The sequence below is a fragment of the Herpailurus yagouaroundi genome, unplaced genomic scaffold (assembly GCF_014898765.1).
Source record: "Herpailurus yagouaroundi ecotype Mexico unplaced genomic scaffold, PumYag 190, whole genome shotgun sequence".
NCBI classification, from domain to species: Eukaryota; Metazoa; Chordata; class Mammalia; order Carnivora; family Felidae; genus Herpailurus; species Herpailurus yagouaroundi.
Window position 1 is genome coordinate 33791064 of NW_024412421.1, and position 24900 is coordinate 33815963.

Below are 24900 nucleotides of genomic sequence, written 5' to 3' on the forward strand. Positions count from 1 at the left end.
GATCGTGACCTGGCTGAAGTCGGACGCTTAACCGACTGCGCCACCCACCCCCCAATAATAACTTTTTAAAGAGACAGCTGACGGGGCGCCTGGGTGGCCCCGTCGGTTGAGCGTCCGACTTCTGCTCAGGTCGTGATCTCACGGCTCGTGAGTTCGAGCTCCGCGTCAGGCTCTGTGCTGACAGCTCGGAGCCCGGAGCCTGCTTTGGATTCTGTGTCTCCCTCTCTCTCTGCCCCCATCCCATTTGCATTCTGTCTCCGTCTCTCTCAAAAATAAATAAACATTAAAAAAAATAATAAAATAAAGAGCTGATCAAAGGTTGTACAATTGGATGAAAAATAAAAGCAAACAAACCTTAGAATTACACAGAACCCTTTAAAAGTAAAAAGAGGATACAGGCTTAATTGTTTCTAACGTCCTGACAACAGCATTTTGTGTACGCGTCTGTGTGTTTTGTCGGGTGCATAAACCCCATTTTATCGCTGGAAAAATCTTATAATAATATGCTTTCACATCTTTTTAAGGACTGTTCGCTTCAGACATTCTGCTTTCACGAAGATTTCAAAAAATCTAGGGCAGTGATTTTCCTTAGAAGGGAGGGAGAAGGTCACCAGGAAAGCTGTCCTAGGATCCTCAATATGCTGGAGTACTCAATCTGTCAAGATCGAGAAGCTAAAAGCAATATAGTAATTGACCTGATTTTTTCAAAAAAAGCGCAAAAGCTTTGTTCTCTGCTGGAACACAGAAACATTTGTTACCCTAAAAGGACACGTTTCGGTGACTTGCCTTGCTGTCAGCAGAAATTTTGCCTTTTGCGTTCAACAACACCCTTCATGGCTAAGTAAACAGGAGGGACGGAAAGACGGCCAGTCGTTTATTTAGAGCAAGTCTGGACAGGCAGAGAGTGGCACAGAGGTAGGGCGATGGTCCCCTCACCCAGCAAGACGGAAGACGGAGACCCTGGCCGCACGGTGCGGGTCTGAGACGTGGATGTAAACCCAGCAATATTGCGGAGGGTGGTTATGCCCCCGGCACGGGCTGGCACGGAATGGGCATACGGTGGGTGCTAGATGGATGGGTCAGCAGAGGAAATGAATGGAGTGGGGGAAGGTTCTTGACCTCCATCTCCGAGGGACTATGCTTAGAAGCCAGGACCAGAGTGCTCAGGAGAGGACACGTTCTGTTCATTTTCCTGCATTCCACGTAGGGCTTGCCCGGCTCATGATCAGGACACTTATGAATGGCCCGTCACTGGAGCGATGGTGGGGGCATCACAGGAAACGAGATTTATTTTCTTCCGAGTAATTTTCCCGCATTTTCTAAATGTTCTACAACGGGCATGTGTTGCTTTCACATATTTTTCCAAATGTTGCGTAAAAAAGTCCAAGGCGCGCTCTCCGCGCAATGAGGAATCCACCGCCATCTGGTCACGCGGATCTCCGGACCTGCTTGGACCCACTTCGTCGTGAAGGCTGGAGGGCTTGCTGCCCACCTTGCGTGGCGACCTCAGCCCTCCCAACAACTTTGAGCTAGGGACTCCTCGTGATCTCCTTACAGGCGAGGAAACAAGCTCAGAGAGGTTAGGCAACTCGTCCAAGGCCACACAGGGGTGATGGTGGGTCGGACACCTGAGTCCCTGCCCTTCGAAATCCTGCTGTACCCCTCCATCCTTGTAAACATAATATAGTAAAATCAACGTGCAAGTATATTTTTTTGTGCCTTAAACGGTGAATTTTTATTTTATTTTTTTGCAAATAAAGCTGAGGCCTAGGGCCAGCTGACTGGTGCAGAGGACCTGATGACTCCTTTTCTTGGGGCTGAAAGTGGCAGTGGTGAGACCACCTGCCCACAGGGGCCTTCCGGAACGCACTAGACTTTTATGATCACCATGGAGAACACACAAAGCACAGCAAAAAGCATACCGGTGGGCCTTTGGGGCTGGGAAGACCAGGAGGGCCCCCTTACAGAGACCCTGCTCTCTCTGGCACACCAGGCTGTCCTCTGTCATCTCTGAGTCACAGGGCGGAGTAATTCTCTCCAGGCCCTCCTTTGCTCCTGGAGCACTCAGCGGCCCCATCCCACCCAACCGAAAGACACATGATGTCGCACAGCGCCCTCAGACAGGACCCTCTCTGGTGGCCAAGCAGGCAAGTAGCGAAGGAGTAACGGAAGCTTCCGGAGTGAGCCCTGGGCACTGGCTCCGGAGGAATGCCCCGCCCCTCCCACGCTCCTCCTCCAGCCCCGCCCCCAGCCTGCGCAGGTGCTGCTGGGCCCTAGCCTGCTTGTGCGCCCAGGCTGAGGAGGTTAAAGGTCAGGGGAGTGGCACTTCCTTAAGTGTTGAACCCCACCTCAGCCCGTCATCTCTGTCATTTGGATGGCGCTCCCTTCTAGAAGGTCAGTAATCATTCTGAAGCCTTCGGTTGCCATTGTCCAAGCTGTGAGGGTGGCCTTTAATTTAGCCGTGGCAGGAATGTAATTGCGTTAAGTGGCGCCGCCGTACTCCGACGGCAGGTGTCGAGGGCTTTGAAGATTAAAGTATGAAGCGAAATTAATTATTTAAGGAAAGCACTGGAACCGGAGACAGTATGAACCTGGAGTAAAAACCAGGAGTCGAAATTGTCAAAAACCGGCAGCATGCTCTTCCTGCGGGACAAAAGATAAGTAGCAGCTGCATAAGGCATTATAATTTACAAACTTGGGCGATGTGCGCCCGTCTTACTCGATTGGGCACGTCTCTGACATGGCTGTAGCCCTCCGATCTGCCAGAAAAGGATGCCCAGGCCCAGAGAGGTTGAGTGCCAGGCACTGGGTCGCACAGCTTCAAAAGACCAGAAGAGGAAACTGACCGCCAGTGCAGAGCCTCTAGGACTTTAAGGTCCACTGTTCCTCTGGGGCCAGTTCAATAGAAGAAAGTGTCCTTTCCTGCAGAAAGCGTTCAGTGAGGGTGTCCGTGGCTCTGGCTTTCCCGATTTACGATATATTGATTTGTGGCTGGGAAACAACCATTCGCAAATGTATTTAGAAAGGAAAATAAATCCCACGGTGTCGATGGGGACGCTTAAGCTATTAGGATCTACAAGGAAGACTTACTGTTGCTTTGGGTAGAGCGTGGGCTGTTCGTTATGGAGTTAACTGATGGTAACAACACTATAAGGAGGCGATTGAATGGGTTCCCACAGCGCAGTTCTGATCCTGTGCGCGTGGGGAAGCCAGATTTCCATTTGAGTTTAGAATCATCAAGTCCAATTGTCTTCCCAGCTCGACGCTATGCAACGCCTGGGGTTGATGTAATTTTTAGAGGGTGAGATGCTAACTGTCGCTTAATGGGGTAGAATTTGCAACTGTGGTTAAGCACTGGATAATTGGACAGACCCACACGGAAACCTCAGCTGAGCCTCCCCCCCCCCCCGGGGGGTGTGCCTTCAGGCAGGACACTTCACCTCTCGACTCAGCCTCCACGTCCCCAGTCATCCCGTTGGGCTGAGAGTAGTGTTGTAAGGGGAAGCCTGATGGGCACCTCCTGGGTTTGTAGCAAGTGATCTGTAAACATCCCACCGCTGCTACTGTTGCCGGGGGCACTGGGCTGTGTGCACACGTGTGTGCACACACGTGTGTTTTAAGTCCATGAAAACAGCTAGGAATAAGGAATGGGATCTCAGAGACCTGATTTTCTCCTTTCAGTGCGGCTCGTCCATGACTCTGAACCCCACCCCGCTTGTTTCTTTTCTTTGGACTCCAATTTCCCGATCTCTATAATGGGCTTTAGGGAGATTATCTGTCAATTTCCTGTCTATATCAGACATTCTCAGCATCTGTTGTTCTTGGGGAGACCATAGGAAGTTGGTGGGGCTTGTCAACTGAGGAAGGTGACTCCCCTCCCCTCCCCCCCCTCCCGCCCCGGGGTTGCCACTGTTCCACAGCAGCTTGTCGGTGCCACGTGGGAGAGCAGACTCCACAATGACAGATTTTCTTATTTGTTCAAGAAAACTGGAAGTACAGATTTGATGTAAGATTTTGCATATTTAAACGCGAAGAAGAAAATTGAAATGCCTGCCATCCCAAACAAAACCGAGCATCAGATTCAGAGTCAGCCCATATTTGGGACCCCTGAAGCAGCCACATCTCCAGGCCACCGTATTGTCCAGGCAAGATCACCTTGAGGACTGGGTGATCTTTTATTTTCACATTGTTTCATTTTGACATTAAGACCCACGTTGCAGCCTTAATAGCACCAAGGAGGAGACGATAAAGGTCCCCGTTCTAGAGACGAAAAAGGTCCCTGTTCTAGAAATGGTTCGTCTGTTTTTAGCTCCTGGGCTCAGCGTGGTTGATGACGTCATCCTGCGGTCCTGGTGCCCCTAAATCCTCCTCAGACATCTGGATTTCTGCTCTTTGTGCTTCAGCCTTCACCCCACCCGGATCCAGGCGGGGTCTCCCACCTCATTCTGTTACCATTTTCTCATCGTGCCGATGAGTTTCAGAGTCCTTTGGGGTCCTTTTCAAAAAAATCATATAAAAATATATGTATCAATATTTACCAACCATATCAGTAAAAATAGGCATCACCTAAAATGTACCATTTTAACCATTAAAAAAAATTTTTTTTTCAACGTTTATTTATTTTTGAGACAGAGAGAGACAGAGCATGAACGGGGGAGGGGCAGAGAGAGAGGGAGACACAGAATCGGAAGCAGGTTCCAGGCTCCGAGCCATCAGCCCAGAGCCCGACGCGGGGCTCGAACTCACGGACCGCGAGATCGTGACCTGAACTGAAGTCGGACGCTTAACCGACTGCGCCCCCCAGGCGCCCCCCATTTTAACCATTTTTAAGTGCATGAAGCACATTCACCTGTTGGGCAGCCACCACCATCGGCTCGGGAACTTTTCACTTGCAAAACTGAAACTCTGTCCCCGTTAAATGATAACGTCCCCCTTCCCCTCCTCCACCCCAGCCCCTGCCGCCACCATTTTACTTCCTGTCTCTATGAATCTGATAATTTCAGGTCCTTCACAGGAGTGGAATTATACAGTATGTGTCTTTTTGTGACTGGCATATTTCATTTGGCATACTGTCCTCAAGGTTTATCTATGTTGCAGCAGGTGTAAGAGTTCCGTTCCTTTTTAACGCTGAATAATATACCCCATGGTGTGTATATACCTCATTTCATTTATCCGTTCGTCTGTCGCTGGACATCCGGGCTGCTTCACCATTTGGCTGTTGTGAGTAATGCTGCTGTGACCAGTAGCCACACGGGGGGAGCTGGTGGCTGCCATATTGGACAGTGCAGATCTAGAACGTTCCATCATCACAGAAGGTTCTATCGGTCGGTGCCGCTGTGGAATTTACAAGATGCATGCACACAAATATCTCTGATTTTGATGGCCAATATTGGCCCTGTTTACAGGAGAGCAAACTGAGGCCTGGAGAGCATGGAGACCAATCTAAGTCATGCTGCCTCTGGGAGGCAGAATGGAAATCAGTTCCCCAGATTCCCGGCCAGTGTGCCATGTTCCCTCCCTGTCACTGAAAGTTCACGTGGAACATGGAGGCAGGTGGGGGGCAGGGGGGAGTGAGTAGGTTATAAAGGGTACAGGCTCTGCAGCATTTTTCAGGATTTCTTTTGAAAGAGGAGTAGCATGTGTGTTCATTTCCCGCGTGCTGTGCTAACATTTCTTGCCTCCTGGTTTATTAAATGTAATGGGCCAGATGTTCCAAGGATTATCGCCCTCCTAGCCTGGTCGTGCTGACAGCCTTTGGCTTTAATCCATTTCCTGACTGCAGCAGGCCCAGGAGATTTCACGACCTAGGTAGCCAATTCTCTCCTCTTGCACAGCAATATAATGTCAGCCTGGCATGTGCCCGTGCAGAATAAAGACTACATTTCCCAGCCTCCCTTGCAGCTAGGTGTGGCCATGTGACCAAGTTCTGGCCAATGGGATGTCAGTAGAGGGTCAACGGGGCAGCACCTGGGGAATCTTTTTTTGACTATTATTTTTTATGTTTATTTTTGGAGAGGGAGAGAGCACAAGCTGGGGAGGGGCAGAGAGAGAGGGATACAGAGGATCCGAAGCAGGCTCCGCTCTGTCAGAGCAAAGCCCGACGCTGGGCTCGAACCCACGAGCCGTGAGATCGCTCCGGACCATCTACAAATGCATAGGACACAATTACACCGTGCTGTGCTGCAAGAATGACGTGGCTCCGAGTGCCACCAGTACTGAGGTGACAAAGCTCTGGGTTTCGTTTGGTTTTGTTGCAAAGAAGGACGCCAAAGCCGAAGGGCTTAGGTTACTTGCCTGCAGTGACATAGCTTGTCAATGGCGGAGGCAGGATTCAGACCCGGTGAGGGGTGGGGTGTACCGTGAGCAAGGCTTGGGATGCGTTCATCGTGTCCCTCAGACGCCGCGCCTGCTCACGTCTGGCCTCCAGGAGTCAAGCAGCCTCTGTGTTCAGGTCCTGGGTCTGTCACTTCCTGGAAGATTGCCCTTGAGTTGGTTTCCTCCCCTCTGGGCACCCGTGTTGCTTCCCCTCGATGAACGGGGGATAATCATGCCCACATCCCTGCTGAGTCTGTCGGTGAGCCCAGCAGCGTGGCACTGGCCAATCAGGGTGGATCCAGGGGGCCGTAGGGTCCCAGAGGCTCCTGCTCCCTGGGGTGAGCGCCTCAGTTCCCCTGGGGAATCTGAGGGGAGGCGTCATGGAGGCTGGTGGGGGGGGGGGCACTTGGGGTGGAGGGAGGATGGGCTGTTTGCTAACTGACGTGGAAAGATTTCTCTACGTGCACCTCCCGTACAGCCATTCTGGAATGCGTGGGCCACATGCTGGCCTGAGCGGACAGACGTAGAAATTGTTCATGCTGGGAAGCTTGGGAGGAATGATCCACAGAGCCAGTCTCCCTTAACCTCCAAGCTCTACCCCTGCTGTGGGTTTAAAGAAATAAAACGCAGCCACCACTCAGATGAAGGGTTAAGGGGGAGAGGTGATGTGTGATGAGTTCCGCCTTAGACCAGGGGCTTTGCTGTTCCTCACGTACTTCCCGCAGCTTTCCCGGGGCGCGCGCGCGCGCGCGTGTGTGTGTGTGTGTGTGTGTGTGTGTGTGTGTGTGTGTGGATTGTTTGCTCTCCTGTTACGGATGAGGAAACAGCGACCCAGAGGGACGGGTACCACTTTGAGGGTTTTGCAGGCATTTACACGACCACCCTGTCAGAGGGCAGGGGCGTGCGATTTGGGGTCTGAGGCCATCTCAGGTTTGTGCAGTCAGGCAGTCTCTACCACTCCGGAGAAATGGGGACAGGATCCGGCCTCAGTGCACGTTGGGTTCTATAAGATTGTTCGGTGGGCCCGGCTCCTGGAGTTCACCAGGGGAGAGCCAGACGCCTCAGGACCTTGACCCCAGGGACCCGCCTGCCCTATTTGCACTCCCAGACTGGCTCCCCGGGTCAGCACCAGCCCTAGCGTCTTGGTGCCCCTTTTCCCCACTTCCTGGCAGAGTTGAGCAGCCTTTGGATTAGGGAGGTGCTAATGATTTGATATCTCAGCCCAGGGATTTAATTGATCCTTTAGCCCAGCTGGAAAAAAAATCCCTCCCTCAGATAGCTGTTTTATCTTGTGGCCCTTGTCACCAGTTTAATTATGCTAAGTCCACATCAGATGCCTCGAATGAGAGGGAATTAAAAAAAAAAAAAGCCATCGGGCCGGCGGCTGGGTTTCTTTTCTAGACCATTTGGAACCCGATTGCTTGTTATCACCCTCGGAATGAGCAGCTTTCACCTGCAGATTAAAAGGCATCCCCAGAGACCACTTGAAATGCACAATGAGGGAGTTTAGTCTTCTCCATGGTCCTGAAACCTGGGTTTTATGGGACATTGCACCCTCCAGCCTTCCGTTTGCCTTCGCAGGCCATCACCCTCCTTGGCAAAAATGGTGCCCCGGGAAAATTCATGCCTCTACAAAGCGGTTAATGGCGCATGCAGCCATTTCGAAATGTAACTAGAAAGACATTTCAAACATTAACCTTCTGCAGAAGGGCGCCATGGACACGACTCTGGGCTTTGCAAGCTTGCGGGTGGAGCTTTAGTTTTCCTTTTCTTTTTCCTGTGGGTTTTTTGTCTTTTGTTTTTTGGTTTTTACTTTTGATGGAAACTTGACTTTAATAAAATTAAAGACTTGGATTTTTCTGCTTTTGCTATAAATTACAAACTTCTCAACTTTGCCTGCTGACTCGACCTCAGGACAATTAGAGAATGACACGTTGAAACGACAAATACACGGGCCAAAGAACAGTTTCAAGGTAGAACTGCGTGATTAATATAACTGTTTTGTAACGCAACACAGCCATCCAAGTAACTGTCTCTCAGGGTTTGGAGGGGCATAAAGGGAACTGACTTTCTGCGGGTTGATGTTAAAACTTAGCCCTGTGAGTTCTTCTCAGAAGCTGTCAGTGCTAACCAGCAATCATCGTTAGCAGTCAGGGGTTCCCAGTGTGAATGGGTTCTGATGAAAGGGGACAGACGCAGGGTGAGAAAGCCTGATCAGCGCTGGCAACGCCCATCGTTACTCCCGTCCAGCGAGCACTCAGGAGCCAGGCACTGTTTGGGGGGCTTTCCAATGCCAGACGTGTTACTATGGTTCCATTTTACAGATGAGTACATTGAGGTTTGGCGAGTCCGGCCCAGAAGGATGTCCGCGGCCGCTCTCCTGGGAGTTGCTCAAACGCAGACGTGCCCGAACGCCCACCAGCATGGATAAATTGCTCACTGTGTGTTCACAGAGTGGAATCCTCCGCAGCCGTGAAGACGGGTCCCGAGCCGGAAACCAACATGGGTGAAAGAAGCCGGACGTGAAGGAATACACGCGCTGAATGATTCCATCCTAGGACAGACCGGAACAGACAAAACTAGGATACTGTCCGAGGTCAGAATCACGGTTTCCTTTAAAGAGTGGGTGGGGGGTGGGGGTGGGGGCAGAAGATGAATTGGAGCATCAGGGGGTGATTTGGGACGCTGGCAGGGTTCTGCCTCTCATCTGAGTTGGGGGGGGGGGGGTACAGGAGGCACTTGCTGAAAATTCATCGAGCTCTGGCCTTTTTCTCCTATATCCTTCCCGTTGTTTGAACAGTGTTGTTGAGCTGTAGCTCTCACGCTCTAAAATCCACCCACTTCAAGTGTGTAAAACTGAGTGGGTTTTCGTGTGTTCGCAGAGCTGGGCAAGCATCACCCCGTCCAGTTCTGGAACCTTTTCATCACCCCGGAAAGTAAACAGGGACCTGCTAACAGTCACTCCCCGGCTGCCCCCAGCCCCGGGCAGTCACGATTCTCCGGTCCGAGTTACCCACTCTCGCCGCGTGTATGCAGGTTAGATTTAAACTGAAATGTACAAGGCGCTGAAATAACCACAGGCCACGGGCAGACACTACCCTACGCCCCTCACTTGTGCGTCCCGCACTTGTCTGTGTTCTTCGGTCAATCACCCGCCTGGCCCCGGAGGCATTCAAAGCTGTGGCTCCTGGGATAGATGATCCGAGGGTGTTTTCCTGTGGGAATATCCCTTGTTTCTCATTTCTCCTGCATGGGAGCAGGGCCGGGTCCAACCATCCTTTAATGGAGACGGGAGGTGAAGATCCGTTTGCCAGCCAGTCTCCGGCATCTAAGCTGCGGCTTTCCCCAGACAGGGATGTGCCTCCGGATGGAGTCATTTCTCCGGACCCCTTCACCGGCCCCCACCTGCTGCTCTGGGTGAGTGGAAGAACTGTGTCCCCATGCCTGTCGCCACCCCCACGGGCCTGGCCAGGGGAGCCCAGCACCAGGCAGGACACAGAAGGACAAGTCGGGGAAAGGAACAGAGAGTTGTGCGTCTGGGCAGTTTGGGGACCTGAGTGCCTGGGCTGGGGTGCAGCGGAAGGTTTGTTCTCTCGGCTGATCCAAAGTTAAAAACCGGCAGCCAGCAAATGACCGTTTGCGAGGCACCTGCACTTAATCCTTGTAACACCCCGAAGGTAGGAATCGGTATCCCATGTCCCCCGCAGATGGGAAAACCGAGGCTCTGAAAGATGCCCTGAGCCAGGGGCTTAAAACTATTTGTGATTTTCTCACGGTTCCGGGGCCAGCTGGAGTTCAGCTGGATGGTTCTGTGGGTCCCACCTGAGTCCAGTCCCGCAGCTGGGAGCGTGGCACAGAGCTCGGCCGGGGCTGGAACGTCCAAGGTGGCTGTTCTCCGCGACTCTCTCCGCGGGGCCCCTCCTCACAGCTTGGCAGCCGGGCTCTGAGAGAGGAGGTGAGAGCGGCTGATTTTCTCCTTTTCACTGTATGTGCTATTGGGTTAACGAAGTCACAAACCAGCCCAAGGGGCCACTTTTTTTTTTTTTAATTTTTAAAAAATTTTTTAAAAGTCTATTTGTTTTTTGACAGCGATAGAACACAGGCGGGGGAGGTACAGAGAGAGGGAGACAGAGGATCCGAAGCAGGCTCTTCACCGACAGCACGGAGCCCGACTCGGGGCTCGAACTCACACACCGTGAGATCGTGACCCAAGCTGACGTCGGATGCTTAACCGACTGAGCCACCCAGGCGCCCCAAGGGACCACTTCTCGGTGCCAGGAGCATACAGGGTTGGGAAGGATTGTCGCTGGCCACATTTGCAGGAATCTTCCATATGGGATTTATGAAGCAGACGTTAGGTGCTCTGCTCAGAACGAGTACCAGCTGCGTGTGGCGGTGGGGGGTGGGGGAGGGCTCAGCCGAGGAGGCCGTAAGCCTGGACTGGGGTAGATGGGGATTTCTGGAGGGGGTGGCTCTAGAGAGAGGGAGGGACTCCGGCTGTCCCTCAGAGTGTCTGTTGGGTTCTGGTCCCAATTTCAGTTGCCCAGAGCTCGAGCCAGTCCCTTGAGCTCTCTGCCTCAGTTTCCTCACCTGTAAAACGGGGATAACAACCATCCCTCCTTCCTAGAGTTGCTCTGAGGACCTGACAGGCTCTGCCTGTAAAGCACTTAGCGCTGTGTCTGGCACGTAGAAGTTCCCGGACGTTAGCTCCCGTTGCTACTATTCGGGTTAAGGTGAGGGTGTGGTATCAATGACGAGTAGGGTTTTCCAGGCCAAGATGGTCCGAAAGAATGTCCTGAGCCTCTGCGAAAGCCGGGGGAGCTGAGAGGAAGCGGTGAAAAGGAAGCCCATGTAGCAACAGGCAGAATTTGGGGGGGTGGAGTCACCTGCAAGGGGTAGACCAGAGAGGCCTTGTGAGCCAAGGAGAGGTTTAGGGATTTTGTTCTCGGGGCAGCGGCAGCCTCCTGGGACCAGGTTAAGGCTCTGCTGAGGTCTGGCTGTCTGGCTGCCGTGGGGCCAAGCGGACGGAGCCAGGAGGGGGATGGGGCGGTGAGCGTGGGGGCCCCTCCTTCATCCGCGTCGGAGGGAGGGGACCTGGTGGTGCCAGGGAGGGCGGGGGCGGGAGGGGGGGCAGCTGACGCTGGCAGTCGATGGGGTAAGAGGCACGAGGGAAAGCCTGGCGTGCGTTCCTCCTGGGTCTCTGGGCTGGGGGCGGGTGTGGGTCCTGCGAGGACGTGGACAGGATGGAAGGACAGCCTGGGGCAGGAGGTGACAGCGGCTCCTGCAGGGAAGGGGGCGTCTTTGAGAGCCCAGCGGGGCTGCCGTGCCGCGTGAGCACCAGGAAGGAGGGCCACTCCCAAGATGGAGAGAAGACCTAACAGTGGCTGGCCCGAGAGGACAGCGCGTCCGGGGGCTTGGCGGTCCGGGGCAGTGGGCTCTGCTCTCCAATGAGAGAGGAATCTTCCTGAATGCAACTGAAGAATGAGGCTGGGGAGCGAGGCGAGGCCCAGGGTGTGGAGGACTCGGAGTGGCCCGGAATTTGCACCTGCTCTGGGAGCCCCAGATGGCTCCCCGGCGTCACAAGCAGAGAAGCGATGTGTTTTAGACGAAGGCCAGAGCGCAGAGGGGCTCGGGGGCCAGTGGGAGAAGTTAGCGCTCCGAACGGCATGATTGTCAGGGCCGGCGATGAAGCCGCTAAATCGCCAGCCGGGGGCCACACATCAGGTCGGGAGGTCATTAAATATGGATGTTTGGTGATGGGTTAAGACGATTGTGGAGTCTGATTCGGAGGATTAGGGATGCTGGCTTCGGTCCCTTGGCGACCAAAGTCCCTATCAGGAGGGTGTCGGGGAGCCTGGGGGTAAGCCTCGGACTCTTGATTTTGGCTCAGGTCATGATCTCACGGTTTGTGGGATCGAGCCCCACGTCAGCCTCTGCACTGGGCACGCAGAATCTGCTTGAGAATCTCTCTCTCCTTTTCTCTCTCTCTCTCACTCTCTCGCTCGCTTTCTCCCAAGAAAGGAAGGAAGGAAGAGAGAGAGGGAGAGTAGAGCAGTCCTTGAAACACAGATGCGAAGTGTTTAGCAGCAACAATATCAGCTCAGTCCGGTAGCCTCCTCTTGGGATTTGACATCTTCCCTCCTCCTTTTTTTAAAAAAACATTAAAAAAATTTTTTTTCATGTTTTTAAATTTATTTTTGAGAGAGCGAATGGGAGAGGGGCAGAGAGAGAGAGGGAGACACAGGATCTGAAGCGGGCTCCAGGCTCCGAGCTGTCAGCACAGCGCCCGACGCGGGGCTTGAACTCAAGGACCACAAGATCATCATCTGAGCCAAAGTTGGACATTTAACCGCCCAAGCCCCCCAGGAGCCCCTAAATGATAAGGGAACAGGGGCGCCTGGGTGGCTCGGTCGGTTAAGCGTCCAACTCTTGATTTTGGCTCAGGTCATGATCTCACGGTTTGTGGGATCGAGCCCCACATCGGGCTCTGTGCTGACAGCGTGGAGTCTGCTTGGGATCCTCTCTCTTCCTCTCTCTCTGCCCCTCCCCTGCTTGTGCTCATGCTCTCTCTCTCAAAGCTAGAAATATGATAAGGGGACAAACACGAAACACTTTTTTTGGCAGGGGAAGCAGAACATTCTGGGTGGAGGGAATAGCGCATGAAAGCGATTGGTCTAGGAATGGCTTAGGTTGTTTGTGGGACAGCAAAGCCAATGAGGCTGGGAAGGAGGTGGGGGGAGCGGCAGGTGATGGGCTGGAGGAGGATGGAACCAGGTGTGAGGGCACCACTAAATCGAGACCCTTTGACGTATCAATGACAGCAAGCCAGACTGGTGTTCACCTCAGGGCCTTTGCACCTGCTGTGACCCCCCCGCCTTAGACCTTCTCTCTGCGGGGGTGATTCTTTTTTCATCACTTCCATCTTGAGGATGTCGCTTGTTCAGAGACATCTTCCACATTTTTCCAGGCACACGTGCATAAAAATGCACTTTTTTTTTTTTTTTTTTGCAAAAGCTGAAATATCGTATACATTCTGTTGTAGAATGCAGTATGTTCCGAACGCTTGCCCCAGTCAGTAGAGTTCTGCACCACTTTGATAGGGGCCTGGAGCTCCAGTGCCTACATACATCTCATTCTCTTAGGCAGTTCTCTCACACCAGGACATTTGTCCCTCGTGCTACCCCCTCCCCGCCCCCCCCCCCCCCCCACGTTTTAGCATTATATGCTCTGCAGCGATGAGCATCCCTGAGCTTGTCCTGCGTTGCCTCTGTTGTGACTTTGCGTAGCAGATCAGGTGGAGGTAATAGATAAAAGGTCGGCCGGCTCCAGCCAAGTTACGACCGATGTCATTTCAGCGAGGGAGAAAACTAGTTAACCAGGCCCTCTAGCTTGGAAGCAGCCGCCTTGCTTTTCCCGGAGTGAATGCCCAACTTCTTTCTTCGGCAGTGGCTGGCTGCTTCCAGCAGGGGGTGTCGTGAGCCCGCCCCGCCTCAGCCCTTGACACCTGCTATCAGCTGCTAATTGACGGAGGTTCCAGTCCCCCCTGGATATTAGCCGGGGCCGCCTTGCTAGCTTTCTCAGTGATTGTTGGCAACCCCGACTCAGATGAATCTCCCTCCCTCCTTCCTCTCCTCCTCCTCTTCCTCTTCAAATTCAGTTGTGTTCTCCCTCTCTCCCCATCGTGGACCAGTTTTCCTAGATGGCTGTCAGTCAGATGTTGCTGCTTGATGACTAGGGGACTTTACAAACACATACAGGGAACTAAATCAGGTGACACCCGTAAGTGCCCAGGGCAGCAGCTGACTCTTGGAAGCAGTATTTAATTTTTTTTTTTTTTTTTTTTGAGAGACAGAGGGAGAGAGCGAATGCACACAAGCACAGGGGAGGGGCAGAGAGAGAGGGAGACGCAGAATCCGAAGCAGGCTCCAGGCTCTGAGCCGTCAGCACAGAGCCCGATGCAGGGCTCGAACCCACGAACCGTGAGATCGTGACCTGAGCCCAAGTCGGACGCTTAACCGACGGAGCTACCCAGGCACCCGAGGCTCTTTCTTAATTACTAACATTGTCCCACAAGAGTTACAAAAACTGCCAAATTTCACGCAGGGGTGGGAGGAGGGAACTGAGAAAGCAGGTGTGAGGGGGTGCTTTGCCCTTGCGCGGCCCTCGTTCGGCGAGCGGGTGACATTGGAGGTGATTGCAAAGTTGCGGGGGCTCATGGTTCACCCTGGGGCCGAGGGCCTCACCTCCGTGCCCTCCCAGGAGCGGCCACGTCCTTCCCCCCCACCCTGAGAGGGTCTGGGCCCTGACGATGGGGAGTAGAATTTAGTGAGGAGCAGGGAAGGGTGTTGCGGGAGGAGGGAAGGGCACCAGCTAAAGCCAGTTACTGTGAGTGCCTGGGCTGTGTGGGCACCAGACACACGAAACGCATGGGGACTTGACCCCTGAGCTGCTCAGGGATGGTCCAGAGGCCTTTGTGGTTGTCGGGGAGCAGAGCAGGGTGTGGGCCCCTCAGCCAGGCCCTGGGAGGGAAAGTTAGGCCGGGCTGGCCCCAGGGGACTGGGGCTGGGCAGTTGTGTTGAAGTGGAATCCTCGTTTCAGGGAATCCGGGGTCCAGGTGATTAGAGGTATGTGGGTGGGGGTGGGGGGGCGGAAGGGGGAGTCTCCAGGTCTTGGGCCATCAGGTGACTTGGGCTCATCTCTTGGGGCAGCAAATGACGGAACCCTCAGGTGACAGAGTTCTGATTATAATGGAGCCAGCGCGGTCATTAGGCCGATGGGTGACCTTGGGCAAGCCTCAGTTTCCCCATCAGTGAGGTGGGGATAATAGCCGTACTTACCTCTTAGAGCTAGTACATGGATTAGGTGTGTGAGCCTGTGAAGTTCTTGGCTTAGAGAAAGACTACCTAAGTGTGATCATTGTTATTATTACTTTTTTAATTGAGTGATGTACGGGACAATTCCTCGTTTGTGTCGGGATAGCCTACACTTTTAATTTAATTTTTTTAACATTAATTAATTAATTTAGAGAGACAGCACACGAGCTGGGGAAGGGCAGAGAGAGAGAGACACAGAACCCGAAGCAGGCTCCGGGCTCCGAGCCGTCAGCCCAGAGCCCGACGCGGGGCTCGAACCCACGGACCGGGAGATCGTGACCTGGCTGAAGTCGGACGCTTAACCGACTGCGCCACCCAGGCGCCCCTGATTATTGTCATTTTTTTTTATTTTAAATTTTTTTTTTTAACATTTATTTATTTTTGGGACAGAGAGAGACAGAGCATGAACGGGGGAGGGGCAGAGAGAGAGGGAGACACAGAAACGGAAACAGGCTCCAGGCTCCGAGCCATCAGCCCAGAGCCCGACGCGGGGCTCGAACTCACGGACCGTGAGATCGTGACCTGGCTGAAGTCGGACGCTCAACCGACTGCGCCACCCAGGCGCCCCTGATTATTGTCATTTTTATGACCAGAATTATTGTTATAATCCTGCTCCCCCGTGCCGTTCCCCCTCCCCCACTCCCCCACCCAGTGGATGCCGATTTCCCAATTTCTGCAGCGGAGGAACCAGAGGTGGGGACAGCCACGGGTCGGGTGGGGCCTTCTCGCCGGTTCTCTGTCAGCCCGGAGGCTCCGGGGGCCCCACCTGCCGCCCTGGTGGGGGTGGGGGTGGGGGTGGGGTCGACACCCTCCATTCAGCCGCTCGTCGTGCCAAAGCTTCGACCTCCGGTCAGGGGTGCCGGCTGGTACCTCTGATGTCGACACACGCGTCTCTCTGTCCCAGACACGCTTGTCCGTCCCTCCTGCCTGATGTCTGTGCCTGAGATCACTCCTCAGCCTTGGATTTTTCCAGCGTCCTCAGTGAGTCAGTCTGCGCCCCCGAGTCACAAGCACCCTGGAAGTCAGTTGTTGAGGCTCACTGTGGTGAGATCACCACAGTTCGCACCTCACAGAAGTGCCGTGGGCCGTGTTCTGCGCGGAGTACTTGCCAGGGTTTTCTGTTCTATTCTGCACGGCGGTCCCGGGGCAGGTGCCGTCACGCACCATTTGCTGGGGGGAGGGGGGATGAGCCTAGAGCTCAGGGGACATTTCCGCAAGGTGACAGAGCTGGGATTTGAACCCGCGGCCTTCCTCGCTCTTAGTGATACCTGATCGCTGTAGACAAGTTAGAAACTATTGGTACGATTCCATTCTCCCCCAGTTCTACCGTCCAGAAAACGTCACCACGAGCATTTTTGATGGGAAATCCAAGGGTATACGTGGGGTCCGCTGTGCATCCTGGCTTGGGTGCTGCTTCCTGCCCGCCTGGTGTCCCGGTCAGTGGAGCTGGGTGCCCCCTGACACCACAACCCTCAAATCTACCCCCTATCGGTTTGCCTTTGTTAACGTACTTGGGAAGGGCTTTGCTGTTTTGGTCGAAAAAAGACGAGCGAAGAAGCTGTTTCTTGTTTAAGCACCGCTAAGTTGAGACCCTTTGACGTTGTCAGTGCCGTTATGATGCTTGCAACTGGCCAACTTAGTGCTCCCCTCAGGGCCTTTGCACCTGCTGCGCCCCCTACCTGGACTATGCCTCGACCTTCTCTCTGCGCAGGTGGTTTATTTTCATCACTCCCACCTTGACTAGGATGTCACCTGCTCAGGGACGTCTTCCTGCCCACCACCCTAGCCAACTCGTTCTCACTGCGCATCACTGGTTTATTTTCTTCGTGGTGCCCACCCCTCTGGGACTATCTTGTTCATTCGTTTGCTTCTTGTTTATAGTATGTCACTCCCCACTCCCCCCATTAGAATCTAAGCTCCGCAGATCTCAGGGCCTAGAATAATGGCCCAGCACCCAGTAGATGCTCAGTGAATAGCTAGCTGTCTAACAGATCAATGGAGGGGCGCCCGGGTGGCTCAGTCGGTGAAGCGTCCGACTTCAGCTCGGGTCAGGATCTCACGGTTCGTGAGTTCGAGCCCCGCGTCGGGGCTCTGTGCTGACAGCTCGGAGCCTGGAGCCTGCTTCGGATTCTGTGTCTCCCTCTCTCTCTGTCCCTCCCCTGCTCACGCTCTGTCTCTCTCAAAAAGAAACATCGGAGAAAACCAGATCAGTGGAAGGTTTCTGCCATCGCTTTGGGTTCTATCAGCTTTTGATCTAGTCAGAGGAAGGAAAAGAGTGTGTGTGGCTGGGTGGCTGGGGGGGGGGAGGGGGGTTGACGTGACTACCTGTGCTGATCCTGGGCCCGTTTACCCCCCGGATCCGCCCTCCTCTGCCACTCTGGGGGACGCTCCAGGGGACTGACTCCTGCGGACAGCATGTCCCCTGCTCCCATGTCACTGGGCTCACACAGCGGGAGGCCCCGATGGGAGGCTGGAGGGCAGAGGAAGGGAGAAGCCAGGGTGTTTTGCCCCATCTCTGTGCCGGGGATGAGGCCTTAAGCATTGGCCGTGTCTCATCTGTGGCCTCACTACCACCGGCCTGCCTTGCTGTGGGTTCAGCTGCTTCGGGGTGACCCCAGATCCTGGGCCCGAGAAATACCACCCCCCTCGCTTTGTCCCCCCCACCCGCCTCCCTACACTGGGGCTGTGGGCAGTGGCTTCTTGTTATTGTCAGTCTCTGAGTTGTTTTGTATACTATGTAACAAAGGTCCTGCATGAATCCCTCTTTTTTTTTTTTTTTTAATTTGAGAGAGAGAGAGAGAGAGAAAGAGAGAGAGAGAGAGAACGAGCCAGGGAGAGGGGCAGAGGGAGCCAGCCCGGCGCTCCTGAATCCCTCTGTTTTTTTTTTTTTTTTTAATGTTTATTTATTTTTGAGACAGAGAGAGACAGAGCATGAACGGGGGAGGGGCAGAGAGAGAGGGAGACACAGAATCGGAAGCAGGCTCCAGGCTCTGAGCTGCCAGCACAGAGCCCTATGCGGGGCTCGAACTCACAAGCTATGAGATCGTGACCTGAACCGAAGTCGGACGCTTAACCGACTGAGCCACCCAGGCGCCCCTGAATCCCTCTGTTTTAAATACCCTTTGCTGTTTCCATTTCTCCCTGATACGAAATCTGTGCCTTGTAACATGAAAGATAAGTAAATAAAAGTCAGGGCAGCCGTGGGCAGCTGATTCCAAGAGGAGGTAGGACCCTGGGCCTGAGGGATAGGCTGTCACCTTCCCTCTCTGCCCGCCGGGACGGGGGCCCTGCCTGCCCGGCCAGGCAGAAGTCACTTTCCGAATTTATGTGCCCGTCACACTGTGACAGGTGGCGGGACGGCTTGTTTTGGCCAAGTGATCGATTTATTTGCAACAGGCACTGCATAATAAGGGTCAAGGATTCTTGCTTTCTGTTCTTTTTCCCCACTCTTGCCGAGCAAAAGCGTTCTGCACGGTGTCTGCCCGGAAGGGTGGCAAGAACCTCGGGGTGTCCTGCTGTCCCCACTGACCACTCCTGGCCAAGTGGCCTGACTCGTTGACCCCGGGGAGGAAGAAGGAAGAAGGAAGGGGGCACGTGGGATTCTGCATGGGTTGTGACAATGGTGTCTGTACAGTCGCAGGGGACCCAGTCAAGTCCCTAGTCTCTCCCGGTGGGCTTTCGGAAGGTGAGTTTGTGCCAGGTAACGGGAAGCCCGGCTAGGATGGCTCCAGGATCGACCGAACTCAACAGTTCGACAAAGTCACCAAGGACTCAGGGGTTTCCCCCCTGCTGCCATTTCAGCGTTGGCCTCATTCTCCTGATTGTCCTCTCATGGTGACAAAATGGCTGCTGAAGATCCTGGCATTGCATCCTAACCGGATAAAGCCCACGTGCACAGAGGAAGCATCACTTTTCCTGCGTGGCCCTCCGTTTTGAGGACCGCTTTCCCGGAAGTATCTCACCTCATCGGTCCAGACCACATGGCCGACCCCTTCCTGAACCGATCGCCGGGAAGAGGGCGTGTGGATGCGTGGTTGGCTCAGGCCTGGGGGGAATCCAGCACCCTCATCACTAGACGGCTTTCCTTTGCAGTCCTGCTCCAGCCACCCCGTCCCCGGTCCTCCCCTGATCTCGGGACACGGCGAGGGCTGCCTCCTACCCCTCGGGGCCCCCGTGGGTTTACAGTACAGCGGGCTTGGGGCCAGAGGCAGGTGACCACTGCCTGGAAGATTCTTCCTACCACACCCCCCCTTAACTTGTTGGGTTCCTTCTCATCTCTGGGTTTAGAGGTCGCCCCTCGGATGCTGCTCCTTTCCACCCTCCCTAGAGGGGGCTCCCCATCTGACACGGCACCCACGGTGCCTCAGACTTCTGAGTCCTTACAGCATTTAGCACCATGTACCGGTTTTCTTGGTCTGGATCGTCCCCTCCCTGACGGAGGGGATCTCTCTCCCGTCTCACCCGTCTCTCGCGCTGTCCCCAGGGCCTCTGTGTCCCAGGGAGACACAACATGAGGCTGCTGTGCGGGGACAGGGGGACCGTTTGCTTCCCTGGAAAGTTAAGAGTTCGCTCGGGAGAAGGACCGCGGAGTCTCCAGCTCACCCCCGGGCCGTGCATCCTGTCTGCGGAGGGGGAATGTTCTGAAATCCAGCTCTTCCGAAGTCAGAGCTTTTGTGTTCGGGGGTTTTGTTTTGCTTTTCTAATGGCATCCTGAGCAAATGGCACCTCGGATGGCTTTGCCCGGCTCAGGTTTTGTGGATTGTCTGACCTTGACCCCTGCCGCCCGCCATCCCGAGAGGTAGACCTTGAGCCCCGACCCGGACCACAAAGGCAGGAGGCGGGGAGGGAGTGGTCGCTGAGCAGAAGGTTCGGTGACCAGACCAGCCGAAAGAAGCAGGTGCAGGCAGGCGACGGGCAGGCAGGCTTTTCTGCCCCGACGCAGGCAGGGTGTGGAGAACTCAGTTCCGTCTTGTCTCGTCTGGGTAGTTTTGTTTCCACTTTACTTTTATTGAAGTCCAATTCACGTTAAAAAAAAAAAAAATAACCATTTTGGGGACACCTGGGTGCCTCGGTCCATTCAGCGTCCAACTTCAGCTCAGGTCGGGATCTCACGGTCCGTGAGTTCGAGCCCCGCGTCGGGCTCTGTGCTGACAGCTCGGAGCCTGGAGCCTGTTTCGGATTCTGTGTCTCCCTCTCTCTCTGCCCCTCCCCCACTCATGCTCTGTCTCTCTCTGTCTCAACAATAAGTAAACGTTAAAAGAAATCATTTAAAAAACAAGTGTTTGTTTGAGTCCCCGTTCTCAGTTACGTCGAGTAGTTCCCTAGGCGTGGAATCGTTGGGTCTCGGGTAATTCTGTGCTCAGCTCTCCGGGGCGCCACCGAACGTTTGCCCAGAGGACATGCCCTTGCTGTTGTCGCCGTCCGCGGGCAGGGCCCCGTTCTTCCCCGTCCTCGCCAAGACTTGCCAGCTTCCTGCGCGTGTGCGCGCGGGCACGTCTGGGTGCGTGCGCGCGTGAAAAGCCAGCCGTCCCGGTGGGCGGGAGGGGACCTCTCATGTGGCTTTGCTTTGCCTTCCTCTGATGGCCAATGACATTGAGCATCTCTCCACGTCCCCGTTGGCCACTTGCGTGCGTTCCTCGGGGAAATGAACGTCTCCCCGAGTCCGTTGACCGCTTGTCACACGGGGTTGTTTGCCTGTTTCAGGGGCGAGACTTCTTTTGAAATACTCTGCCCTTTTACTTTCGTAGACCTCTCTGTTGGGGTGTCCCTCAGGCTGCGAGGAAGCGCGAGAACCTACAAGAAGCGTGTGCGTGCTCTTCACCCCGAATCCGCCGACGGCTGGCGCGTGGCCCCGTGAGCGTCGTCGCAGGCCCCGCTCGAATGGCAGGCAGGTCTGGACAAGCAGAACTCGTTCAGAACCGGATCTCGGAGGAGGGCTGGGGCGGAGGTGGTAAGGAGGCCCCCCCTGCGCCCTCTGTCAGCTCAGTGACCCCGTCGAGGGGCGAGGGGCGGCTTGTGCACGAGGCGCGGGAGCCTGGGGGAGACAGAGCAGCAGTGGTCCCCAGGCGCCGCGGGAGCGGAGCGCAAGGCGGACCGGAGAGCCCTTCACCTTGGCTCACACTTCCTGCCAGAGTTTATTACGGTGACGTTGGGTTTTTTTTAATAATTTTTTTTTGACGTGTATTTATTTTGAGAGAGAGAGAGAGAGAGAGAGAGAGAGAGAGGGAGACAGACTCCAAAGCAGACTCCGTATTGTCGGTGCCGAGCCCGATGTGGGGCTCAAGCTCACGAAACCGTGAGATCGTGACCTGAGCCGAGATCGAGTTGGACGCGTAGCCGCCCCAGCCGCCCAGGGGCCCCGTTCCTTTTTCTTTTAAATGTGTGTGTATGTGACTTAAACCTACGGAAAAGCGCAGGAAACATATGCGGGCAGTTCGGCAACCCCCATAAACCAGCATCCTGACTCTTCTCTGTTTTACTGTGGTCACCTCCAGCGATGACCTCTACAGGGAGGGACTTTGTCCCAGACCAGGGGCTGTTCGGTACTGTCTGGAGACATCTTTGGCCGTCACCCCTGGTGGGGGGCTGGCGGGAGAACATCGCTGACGTCTAGTGGGTAGAGGCTAAGCATCCCCCAGCGCACAGGGCAGGCCCCGCGTCAGAGGGTGGTCCAGCCCCAGACGTCGAGGATGCACAGCTGGCGGGGAGGGGCAGTTGTGTTCCCGGCTCCTAGGACACGGTCTGGCACAGGCAGTGGCCGGTTGACCTTAGGAAGTCCCAGCAAAGTCGTCTGGGCGGGGGCCCTGGCGGGGGAGCAGACACATCCATGCAGCCACTTGGTGAATGTCTGCTGAGCTCCTACTATGTGCTATGCGCATAGTAGGTGAGAACGGAAACACCCAAGCCAATGACGAGACAGTCCCTACCCTTAGAACACTTCCCGCGTATTGGGAGAGTCAGGCATTGTCACAAGAAACGTCATTTCCACCGTCCTGTCGCCTGGGTCCTATCCAGCAGAGGCACGCGGGCCCTGAAAGCCCGTTCTCGGGGGAACCCAGCTGGCCTGGAGATCAGAGAACGTTTCTGGGAGGAAGCAGCCCTGTGTTTTGCCGAGAGTAGAGATGAGAGGAAGCTTGAACCGGTTTCCCCAGCACAGAAAACAGGGAAGGGTGTCAGGGAGAGGGAGAAGCGTATAGTATACAGAGGCCTTGGAGCAAAGAGGCAGGTGGTGTGCATGTGTTGGGGAGGGCAGGTTGCTGCAGCAGGAGAAGGGAGGGTGCGTGGAGGGGCGCTGGGGGCCCTTCGGGGAGAGGCCTGCGGTGTGTCAGGGCTCCTGGCCCTGGCTGTTCATCGGAATCAGCCAGGGACCTCTGGAAACGCCCAGTTCGATCTCACTGATCCGGGTTCTGACTTCTTTGGTCCAGGCTGGACCTGGGTGTGGGCTTATTAAAACCCCCTCCTGCAGGGGATGCTAACACCCAGGTGGAGAGAGTCTAGGTCAGACCGGCAGGGGCTGTGGGTCGCTCATTTTTGTCGCTGTCCTAACAGGGCCAGGGCTAGGTTTTTGGCCTAGGAGGCGGGATATGGAGGGGTTTCACAATCAGATTTCCTTTTTTTTTTTTTTTTTAATGTTTAATTTTTGAAAGAGAGTGAGAGGGGGAGGGACAGGGAGAGGGAGAGAAGGCACAAGCAGGGGAGGGGCAGAGAGAAAGGGAGACACAGAATCCGAAGCAGGCTCCAGGCTCCGAGAGGTCAGCACAGAGCCCGACGCGGGGCTCGAACCCACGAACCGTGAGATCGTGACCTGAGCCGAGGTCAGATGCTTCACCGACTGAGCCCCCCAGGCGCCCCAAAACCAGATCTGCTTTTGACGGAGAAATGAAAAACAAGTGGTCGCGTCGCATGGAAGAGAAGCAAGAGAGGTCAGCTGAGAGCTGGGCCCGGCAGCTAGAGAGGGGCCGATAGGACCAGCGCCTTGGCTGGGGATCACGGGTGCAAAGAGCCGGCCTAGCCCTCAAACCTGACCTTTCGACCAGCGTGCCTGGGCTTTGTGGCCTCCTCCTGCTGGAAAGGGGACGCTTTCTCCTGCAGCAACGCTGAATGGGAAGGAAGGAAGGGAGGTCCCCTGGCCAGGGCCAAGGGGTCAGTTGCTAGGAGGTCTGGCCCTGGGGCCACCGGTCACTCTGGGGGCAGGGGGAGGAGGCGAGGAGCCTTGCTGGAGAGAGAGGCTGAGAGCTCCCTAAATGGGAGGGCATCAGCTGAGGGGGAAGGGGGAGGCGGACAGTGAGTGGAGGTCAGTAACGGGGCGGCGGAGTGAACTGAGTTCAGGGTCAGGCTGTCCAAGAACAAACAGCCCAGGGGACATCTGTTTTCATTCACAGCCCGGAGCAGAGCTGGGCGGGGCGGTTCCTGAGGCCGACGGCCAACCTGAGGGCCTTTTCCCCTTGGGGCCCCCCTGCTCGTACAGAGGACATGATGACAAAGGGCACTTCCCGTGCACCCAGTGGGCTCACCCACACTATCCATTTAATCCTCCCAGCTTCCTGGCTCAGAGAGGGCAGAGGCTCGCCCCAGGTCACACAGCGCCCTTGGGACCCCGGGGCCATCTCCAGGCACACTGCCTAGGGCCCACGAGACTTTGAGGGGCTCAGGAAAGTGACTCGGTTTCTCTTCAAGTCAGAACTGAAAAAAGAAAGCATTCCAGCTTGAGTTCTATTTGTCTTTTCATCAAGGCACTTGCGGTAGGATCCTTGTTATCCTTGTGTTTGCACAGAGCACGGGCCCAGGAAGGCACGATCCCCGCGGGCCCACAGCAGCGCGCTCTAAGCCCGTCTGTCTGTCCCTCCGCATCCTTCAGCGCTCAGGTGTGCGGTCACTTCCCCGGGGCGCCCTCCCAGGACTCCTCTAAGTCTCTTGCGTGTCCGTGTGACGCGTGGACTGATGTCACCCTGACCCCTTTCGTGGAGCGTTTACTTGCTTGATCTGGTCAAGGTGGGGGTGTCCGATCAGGGCTGCAGGGCGATTTCTTCCTGGACCCTGTAACTGTGACCTTGTCCTCTGCTCTTCAGAGTGGGAGCCCTGAGCCCTTGTGCCCTTTATGGTTTTAAAGGAGACCGTTTCCTGTCTTTGCAGAGGGAGAGAGGCCTTGGCAGGCGCCCAGCAGGCCCCTCGCTCGGTGCAGAGGACCTGAAAGGCCGTGCCAGCCCCAAGGCTTTCCCAGAGGAAACCTCGCCCCCGGATCCGCAGGAAGTCACAGTCAGGGGCTGGTGAGTCCCAGACGGACGGCCCACAAAGCTTGGGATCCGATCCAGATCTCCGGAGCTCGGATACACCAGAAAGACCTCCGCCGCTCGGAACATCAAGTTCTGAGGCTTGGCAGAGACCCGGGCGGCTTTGCTGGCCCCGCGATCACGGCTGGGCCCCGGGCCCCGGCTGGCCTCCCCCGCCCCGGCGCCCGCTGGGCCGTCCGGCCTGGCTGTCGGGCCGGGCTCCTGCCTCGATTCTGATCAAAGGAAAGCGGCTGGTTTCCCGGGCAGATTTGTTCCGTGTTTACTTCTCTTCCCAGAGCCTTTCTCCTGCCCCATTAAGACCTGTAGTTCACGTGTCCCTGGGCCTCAGGACTCCGGAGGGTCCTTTTTATAAGTTAATCTTTGCAAAAAATTAACTGAAGGGTCCCAGCTCGGCCCTGGGTCCCTGGGATCCGAATGCTGCC

At 55.2% G+C, this 24900-nt stretch overlaps 1 long non-coding RNA gene across 1 annotated transcript; it reads left to right on the plus strand.

The window, feature by feature from the left end:
- Positions 1 to 8613: 8613 nt before the first annotated feature.
- Positions 8614 to 24425, plus strand: LOC121009868 (uncharacterized). Its single transcript, XR_005780871.1, has 3 exons — positions 8614 to 8911; positions 9576 to 9732; positions 24321 to 24425. It is a non-coding gene; the product is annotated as an uncharacterized LOC121009868 (long non-coding RNA).
- Positions 24426 to 24900: the final 475 nt, after the last annotated feature.